Below are 10,402 nucleotides of genomic sequence, written 5' to 3' on the forward strand. Positions count from 1 at the left end.
GCTAATTTTCTCCTGGTATTGTTCAATTATCTAATTGAAATTGAATCACCGACGCTGAGAGACGTCGTCAAGGGAGAGTGAGTGCTTTGTGGATTCCCGTGCTGTTGTGTTGCTGTTGCTGCCCTGCCGCCTATATCTGCTGTTGCTGTTGCGCTTATCTTCCATCCTTGAGAGCGCGAGACGATCTAGTGAGTGCTGTGATCCACTTTCAGTGAAGGCATCGGAGTGATTACTCACTTCTCATGGTATCAATTTCTCGCCAAGTTTCACTGAGGGTCACATCCTTGTCCTGAGAACGAACTGGTACGAAGGAACACCAAGGCAAGGTAGACGATTGCATGCTATCGTTGAACCTCAACTGAAACCAATTTCACACGTGTGCTAGCACCACAGGATTACGGTGAGACAAATCTACAGTGACCGTGAGTAAAGTGATTGATTTCTTTTTGCTATCTAATTTTGTTCATACAGTTTCGGATTTGTAATGGTATAATTGGGTCGATTGACCAGTACCAGAGGCACAAATCCTTCACACATTATGTGGAACGATTTGAGGTGATGTGCAAATTAAATAAAGTTAAAGCTGAGACGAAGCAATCTTGGTTCATTTCCGTTAGTGGGGACGCAGTCTTTGAAGAGATAAAACTTATTTTTCCTAAAAAAGATGTTTGTGAAATTCCGTACGACGAAATGATCAAGAAATTGAAGGCTCGTTTCGACAAGGTGGAACCTGCTTTGATGAATAGATATGAGTTTTACAATCGTATACAAAAACCAAATGAAACAGTAGAAAATTTCGTTTTGGTAAAGTTGTTAGCTGAGAACTGCAATTTTAGAGAGTTTAAGGATGAAGCAATTCGCGATAGACTAATAATTGGACTTCGAGATAAAGATCTGAGAAAAAAGCTTCTTATGGATGATGACGTGAATCTTGAAACTGTTGAAAAAACTATAATAACTAGTGAGAAGGCTGAAAGTAGAGCAGGCCATATAGAAGATTTTGGTGAATCAAGTAAAGTGTTAACAGTGAGAGAACGTTTGGGCAGAAGAAATAACGACTATGAGCGCAGAAGGGACAATGAACGACCGCGATATCGTAGTTGGAGCCGCGACCGTAGTAGAAGCAATGATCGCAATAGAAGTTTTGAGCGTAACAGAAATAGGGACGTTGTATGGAATAGATATTATAAAGATAATCGTCCAAAACAAATTCACGGTAGTGCAGTTTGCAATTACTGCAAGAAAAAGGGACACATTCGTAGAAATTGTTACCTTTTGCAAGGGAACAAGGTCAGTGAACCATGCATAGTAGATGTTTTAATACAAGACTGCCAGATTTCAATGGAAATTGATACAGGATCAGCAGTGGCTGTTATTAGCGAAATTTTATATAAACGTTTTTTCCACCATATTCAAGTCTCTACATTAGACTGGCCCTTAAACAAAAAAGTTGCAAAACTCAACGGGGCACCTCTTAGATATGAGCCTTAGGGCAAGAAAAATGCTCTCTCAAAATTTCAACTCGATTGGTTGCTCCACCAGCTGGCGCATTCTATGTAAAGTTTGTATGGGATATTTGTTGAAAATATATTGAAAATCGACCCTATGTCACTGTTTCGTTCCGTATTCTAGTTGACCGCGGTCTATTGAGCCCAGAATGACAAATACACTAGTTGATACCCTAATGAACATAATTGCAGAAGGTTGCATCTGGATTTGAGCTCATTTTCATTACCCTTTCAGTGGTTGAACTTTAGGCTCAGATCAACACTCCCGTGCTATCACATATATGCATGCGCCTAGTCCAGCAGCTCGCCCAGCGTCATAGGTGGCTATGATGTGCTTAGTGGCTATGTCGAAGAAATACAACGCAGTATTGCATGAGCTAAACAAATCTACTACAGGTAGTTAAAACACCAACTTTCTCAATTTTAATCATGAAACAACCTTCTACAATATTGTTCGCTATGATATCAAGAAGTGTTTTTGACATTCTGGGTTCAATTGAACGCGTTCTACAATTTTCCTGAACCAAAAAGTAGATGATGTGCTGATTCCCATATGTTTGAGGTGAAAATCCCATATAAACTACAATTCGAATGCGCCAGCTCATGATACGACCAAATGAGCTGAATTTTTCAGGAATTCTTCCTTTTACCCTAAGCAATAATTCTGGGGGGTGCCCCGTGAAATCATACAACTTTATTTTTCTCCCATACTGAGCTGGGCCAGTCTACTCTACATGCAACAGGAAGTTAGCTGTTGTTAACGGTTCCAGTATTGCAGTGTTAGGACAGATTTATGTTATTGAGCAATTCTCGCTGAAACCAGGCCGCCATCGGCACCCATCGTTAGAATTCCAATTTTATGTCACTGATCACTAGTTTTCGATAAAACTTAAGGGTGGTCCTTTCGGTTTTCTCAAATTAGTGGACCCCTAGTACGCCAGCCAGCTAAACAGTTTGCGAAAAAGCTCATTTTTTGATAATCTTGGGTATTTCTTCACGTGATATGTCTCATATTTCCCTTGGAACACATAGCAAACTTAGTGGCATCGTATAGAGAAAGGATATAGCTTGCATTTGAAGTTAAAAAAAAATTGGCGGCCATTTTGAATTTGGCCGCCATCTTGGATTTTGTTAGAAAAATCGTTTTTTCACCATTAGCGCACCGCTAGTTTTCAATTCTGAGATCACCATCAGAAAGCTGAGGAAAAATTGCGTAAGATAGGCAAAAAAAACTAGGTGAGCAATGGTATTTACCCTATGAAATGAACGATTTTCTAAGTCATGTTCTACGATTTTGACGTATACGGCGAGTGCAATCAATGCAAACATCATTTTTGTACAACAATAAAACAAGTTTTCAATAGTTGGTGTATTGCTCGAGTGAGATGAAGGAGAGGAGTATCATTTTGAGTGAAAAAATTTGCGGCCATCTTGGATTTTGACGCCATCTTGATTTTAAATAGTAGAATGAGTTTTCACCTTGATGGCACTCAACATGTTGAATATTAATGCTACTATTACACTTACTTTTCTTCTTTTTCCTGACGTTACGTCCTTACTGGAACAGAGCCAGCCCCTCAGCTTAACTAGCTTCAAAAACGAATGATCAAATAGGAATGTTTAACGCTTATTTGTTACCTTAATGATTGTTCTGCATATCTTCGAGTTGAAAAATAGCATTACTTCTTTCATTTATTTGGTCTAAGCCATTGATAGAAATTAACAATCAGTTGAACAGCTGAGATAAGGTAAGAAAGAAAGAATCTGATTGTTTTTTTTTACGGAGGCCTCAAAATTCAGCATGATGAGCGCTGAGATGGTAAAAAATCATTCAACTGCTAAAATCTAAGATAGTGTCGAAATCCAAGATGGCCGCGAGATTTTCCAATCTCAAAATGATGCACCTGCGTTTCGGCATTACGTCCACAAAGCCTGCTTCTCATTTTTCAATTTCGCTATTTTTACATGCATTTTGGGCGGTAGTAAAAACGATACTTTATGGTTCAGAAAATCAAAGATTTTTTTTTTTCTTAAAAATATAAGATTTCCATTATAAGTAAATGCACGTTTGGCAATGTTTTACGTTAAAACTACAGATATTTCTACAAGACATACTAATGTCCCAACGCGCAATTTATGAACTTCATTCAATGACAAAAATGCATATGGTAAAAAAATGTTTGTTTATTTCAATCAATGTTTTTGAAAGTTTTCATTCATTGAATTTATTTATACATAATTCCTGAATTCAAAGATATGTCGAAGAATTATTCTGGTATGAAAAATCATATATATAAGAAAATTCCTATTCAATAACCTGTATTTATAACACAATTAACAAAGCTGAGTATCAGACTCGGTTCCGGTAGGGACGTAACGACAGGAAAATGAAGAATAATAAGAAGAATAAGAAGAAGAGTTTACGTAACCTTGGTAGCCTCTAAATTCGACATGCTGAGTGCTATCAAGGTGAAAAATTCATTCTACTACTTAAAATCAAGATGGCGTCAAAATCCAAGATGGCCGCCAGATTTTATCACTCAAAATAATGTTCTTATTCTTCTCTCGACTCGAATAAAATACCAACGATTGAAAAATTGTTTCTTTGTTGTACAAAAAATGATGTTTGCACTGATTGCACTCGCCGTATACGTCAAAATCGTAGAGCATGACTTAGAAAATCGTTCATTTCATAGGGTAAATACCATTGCTCACCTAGTTTTTTTTGCCTATCTTACGCAATTTTTCCTCAGCTTTCTGATGGTGATCTCAGAATTGGAAACTAGAGGTGCGCTAATGGTGAAAAAACGATTTTTCTAACAAAATCCAAGATGGCGGCCAAATTCAAAATGGCCGCCAATTTTTTTTTAACTTCAAATGAAAGCTATATCCTTTCTCTATACCATGCCACTAAGTTTCTTATGTGTTCCAAGGGAAATATGAGACATATCACGTGAAGAAATACCCAAGATTTATAAAAAAAATGGGCTTTTTCACAAACTGTTTAGCTAGCTGGCGTGCGAGGGGTCCACCAATTTGAGAAAACCGAAAGGACCACCCTTGAGTTTTATCGAAAACTAGTGATCAGTGACATAAAATTGGAATTCTAACGATGGGTGCCGATGGCGGCCTGGTTTCAGCGAGAATTGCTCATTGTAGAATTGAATGGCATGCGCACTGACAGGAATTTAATCGTATTGAAAACTGCCAAGGATTTCACTCCTCTTTTGGGTAGGGATTGGTTGAAAGTATTCTACCCAAACTGGAAGGATGGTTTTATGCAATTGCAACCTGTGAAAAGTATAAATATTGCAGAAACAGCTGATCACACGTTAAGTAAGAAAAATCAAAAATATGCTAAAGTGTTTGATAAAGATTTTACTGAACCTATTGCAGGATACGAAGCGGATCTCACCTTCAAATCTTCACAGCGGATTTTAAAAAAAGCCTATCAGGTGCCGTTCAAGATTAAAGACAAATTTTTGCTTCACTTGGATATGCTTGAACAACAGGAGGTGATTACACCTATACAAGCGAGTGAATGGGCATCACCAGTCATGGCCGTGGTTAAAAAAGATGAAGAAATAAGAATGGTAATCGACTGCAAAGTATCCTTAAATAAAATCTTGATACCAAACACTTATCCTCTACCACTCGCTGAGGATATTTTTGCTTCTTTGGCAGGCTGTAAAGTTTTTTGCTCGCTTGATTTGGCCGGTGCATAGGGGGAGATCCCCCAGTGCCGGACAGCGCCCAATACCGGACAAAGTCGAAACATTGAGAAATCATGGTCCAATCAAGATGGTGTATTAGGAGAAAAGAAAGCTATTATGTAGACTAATGTTTGCGTTGAATAACACATCCTTGAAATATGCATGCTTTTTTAAAAAAGTAGAAAAGTTTGAAAATCTTTAAAAAAATGACGTATCCCCTTGATTTTGAGCCTATTTAGTATTTATTTTGAATATGAAAAAATACTTTGGATCCCGCAAGCATGATCGAACATAATCCTAATTTGATAGTATGAATGTATTTTATACCATAATTGAACAAAATAGGGCCAAATTACAATTTTGGTTAAGCACCTCCTGTCCCTCAGTTTCGGACAACTTGATTTGTTATATGATATCTTTGTAATTATTGCATGAGTGTCTCAAAATACTTTCATTTTTCATGGGTTCCGTCGATTATGGTATCAAACATGCAATAAAATTAAGAAGAATGAACATTCAGAACAACATCGTAAAATGTGCTATTTTTCATCATATATGAAAGAGGTTTTTGATAGGCATCTTGCAAACTAAGAAAAACTCAAATTATTTTTGTAAATGTTGCAAATGCATTTAATTTATAATTGTAAACTATTCCTATAGTGTACACATTCAATGATGTTCAAATTTACAGAATTCGAGGCATTTCCAGATGGTGTCCGGTATTGGGTGCCACCTTTCAAGATCGGCTAATTTGGTACTAAAATACATCATCAAAATGCAATGTCAAAATTCATATTTATATTTTCGACTTAATTTTTGTACATTATAAAAATGATAATATTTATCATTAATGGGTAACACGAGCCAATATTTTTCGAATTATGAATTTAGTGGCTTAAGTGTCCGGTACTGGGGGATCTCCCCCTATACTCAATTAAAACTCTCTCAACGTTCGAGAAAATATGTAGTTATTAATACGGTTAAGGGTTTATACACATACAACCGATTACCTCAAGGTGCTAGTTCTAGTGCTGCTGTATTTCAAAAAAATTATGGACCAGGTTCTCAAAGGACTAGATGGTGTATGTTGCTATTTAGATGACGTGCTTATAGCAGGCAAGACATTTAAGGAATGTTTAGGCAAATTGGAGAAAGTCCTAGCTAGACTCTCCAGTGCAAACATACATGTAAATTTCAAGAAGTATAAATTTTTTGTATCCTCCTTACAATATTTAGGACACTTAATTACAAACAATGGTTTATTGCCTGCTCCAGACAAAATCTCAACAATTGAGAAAGCAAAGACTCCTGAAAACGTGACCGAACTAAAAGCTTACCTGGGATTATTTAATTACTACAACAAATTTGTGCCTAATGTTGCTGTGAAGCTGAAATGTTTATAAAATCTTTTGGAACTCTCCATTTATGACTTTGAAATTGAATATCGCCCTGGTTTCAAATTGGGAAATGCTGATTTTTGTAGCCGCTTCCCTTTAGATCAAAGGATACCAAGTAGTATAGATGAGGTACAGATACATAATTTGAATTATTTCAATGACTTGCCTATAAATTTTTCCTTAGTTTCGAGAGAAACCCAATCGGATAAGTTTTTGATTTTTGGATGGCCAAACAAAATTTCAGATCAATTCAAGGATTTTTTTGCACAGAGGTCAAAACTGGAGTTGATAGATGGTATACTAATGGTGGAGGACAAGGTAGTAATCCCTTATGTATTCAGGGATGCAATTTTGAAACTACTGCATGTAAACCACCAAGGAATTGTTAAAATGAAAACATTAGCTTGGAGAACTGTTTATTGGCCTGGTTTGTCTTCAGATATTAAAGATTTTGTTAAGTCATGTGAATCTTGCATTAAAATGGAAATAATAAAAAAGCCTGACACTACCACTACTTGGATACCTACCACACGACCGTTTAGCCGTTTACACGCCGATTTCTTTTATTTCGAAGGAAATGATTTTCTATTAATCGTTGACAGCTATACAAAATGGTTGGAGGTTGAATGGATGCGATCGGGGACTACGGCTAGAATTGTCAATAAGAAATTTGCTTCTGTATTTGCTCGTTTCGGGCTTCCAGACGTTGTGGTCACCGATGGTGGACCACCATTTAATTCTTTTGAATTCATAAATTTCCTAGAAAACCATGGTATTAAGGTACTTAAGAGTCCCCCATACCATCCGGCTAGTAACGGTCAAGCTGAAAGGAAGGTAAGGGTTGTTAAGGAGGTCTTCAAAAAGTTTATGCTAGATGGCAATTTGAAGCCACTATAGATGGGATCGTAGTGTGCCGTGCTTCATACCGGCCGCGAAAATTTTTCATTCCCGTCAAAATTTATATTTCATAGTTCCATCAACTAGTAAAGAAATTTAGCTTTTGTATTAATTTTAGTGATAGTGATTAGTGGTGAAAAATGAAAAACGTGTGAAATAGTTGATGTGTTGTAACCAACGATGAGTTCCGGCCCATGTGATTCGGATGACGGGATTCCGCATCTGCGAAAACATTTTTGCAGATATTGCAGGCAATTTGGTGATCGTTCCGCAGATCGTTCTTTCGTGTTTTTCGATTACGGAGTGCTTTTAAATGGTCGAAATTAATTTTTATCCGATTTAAACGCGTTTCAGCTGGACGGTTGAGAAACTTCAGTGGTTTGCAATGTCATTCGATTATGTTGCTTGCTCTTACGGGAGGGCGAGAGCCGGAATCGCGATCAATCGTGTTCTTTTTTTTGCGTTGTACGGTTACGAAAAAGCATGTAATGTTTATCATTTTATTCTGTTGATTGCCCTTACGGGGACGGGAGACGGATTCAATGATCAATCAGTCGTTTGTCGCAAAATTGGCCATGCGTAGTGGCATTTTTTTTCTTTTCTCGGTTTATGCGTCGTGGACAGCCTCTCGTTTCGTGTAGTTCAGACAGCATTTTTCTTTTCTTTTTTTTTGTAAGCATTAAACCGATGACCATGGAGGGTTCGGTTCTGCTTTATCAAAGCAGAATGTCACTTCCGTCGAACGCGCGACCATTCCCTTTTTTCACGGGAAACAATGTTGTTCATACTATAAATAAAGCATTGCTCCTTTCTTTTGCATGCCGGCATTCAAAAGATTAAATTTAAAACAATTAAAGATCAAATGCTCTGTGTCTATCGCCAGCTTCTTAGGCGAATCCTGACCAAATACCTTTCCCAACCCCCAACTCCGTAGCACTTATGAGGGCGTCGCTGAGTCGGTGGCCTCTCATTAAGTAAGTGCTACATCAACATTTCCTCTCCCTTCCCAAGTTACGGTAAAGATGGGCGTGGCCGGGAATAGCGATATTCATGGTTTTGGTATTCTTGTTAAGGATTGGAACAAGGTTCACTCCCTAGCCCTGCTCCTGAAAGCAATCTAGATGAGATTATCAAAATAAAAAACATGAATGTTGCTAGTATCCAATCTACGAAGTATACCGTAACTACGCTAACGCTAACGCTAAATTGAAGCCACTAAATGTTGATGATAAGCTAAGTTTATTTCTCATTAATTATAGAAATAGTTGCTCTGGAGAAGAAAATTTATTTCCTTCCGAGAAAATGCTCTCTTTAAACCGAAACTGTTGTTGGATTTGATTAATCCAAAAGCATCATATAGACATTATTTGGAAAAGCATACTGAGAGTAAACAGTCTTCTACACTGAACGAAATCGCCCGCCACGGATTGAATGATTTTTGCCTCATCCGAGCCCCATACCTATTTTCAGACACATTCCGGATGATTTTCATCTTCGTTGAAATCATCTGTTTACGTATCGCTCCGAATGAAAATCATCCAATCTTGGAATGATTTCAATCCCTCTAGAAACTGAATACATGTGTATGATAATCATTCATAGATGTAAACAAACCCCATTGCATGCTAGTTAATAATTAAAAAGAGATAAAATAAAATTACAGATATCTAGTTTATTTCACGTTTCTGCGTGGATTTTTACCAGAAATTTATAGAATAAGTGATTATAAATAATTATTATTCTTGACTTCCTGAAAAGATGCCAGTCTGCCGCATACGTGCTGAGTGTTGTTCACTCTCCAAAATCCGCGAGCTTGAGTGGTTTGTGGTTTAGGCATCGGCGTTCAAAAGAGCCTTTAAGAGTAAACAAAGGCTAAAGACGGTACAAATTTGGATTATTCCAGCACATAATGCAATTACCTGCAAAATTTACCAAGAAGTCCCGGAGTGACCACGCTGCTGCCGCCATACTTAAATTAAGACTGTCAACAAGGATGATTCTCTATCTAGGATCATTAATCGTTTGTATGATAGTTGCGACGATAATTGAATGATTTTCGATTCGGGGCATGGAAGAAATTACAATCTGTCAACAGTCTGATGTTATTCATTCCTATTTAGTATAACTCAACTATCTGCATAAAGTCATACGGAAACAGATGAGAAGTCATCTTAGAATCGGATGATTTTCGTTCAATTGACGATGGATGCATCATATTGTTCCATATTCATTCAAAATGAAGAATATGAAGTTTAGTAGCCATGTGAATTACAAATCATTCATTCCACGGCAGGAGCTTTCGTTCAGTGTAGCCGAGAGTTAGTTATGGGCGAGGTACCTCAAAATGTACCTCAAGATAGCTTAGATAAGCTTGTGGCAGGGGATAAGTTATACTATAAAAATGTCAACAAATTTCCTAGATGGTTGGAAGCCACCTTTATTAAGAGAGTGTCTTTGAATGTTTTTCAGATCCTAGTTGGGAAGCATACCACGAATGCGCACAGACATCAGCTTAAGGTTACGTACAAGTCTAGTAGAAGCAAATCGGTGATCCCGTGTCCAATGCAAAACCTCACTGGAACGAACAAACGTAGGCGGATTTCGCTGGACGATGAAGACGACTTCGAAGGCTTCTCGGAAAGTCAAGATGAAAACGTTCAATCCAGGAGGAAGAAGATTCGAGCGCGCGAAAGAAGCCCTATCATCACGCGATCGAAGAATGCACATCATAGCTAGGTGTGACTAGTGATCCTTTATAGAGAGATAAGCGGAAGTAAAATGGAATGATTTGGCAACAGACCAGCAGTGCTGATTTTGCTCGACGTCGAGAATAATATTGTAACACGGACATGACTTCCTCATTGCTATAAAGTGTATTTTGTTTCGT

Source organism: Aedes aegypti, chromosome 1, assembly GCF_002204515.2.
Source record: "Aedes aegypti strain LVP_AGWG chromosome 1, AaegL5.0 Primary Assembly, whole genome shotgun sequence".
NCBI lineage: Eukaryota > Metazoa > Arthropoda > Insecta > Diptera > Culicidae > Aedes > Aedes aegypti.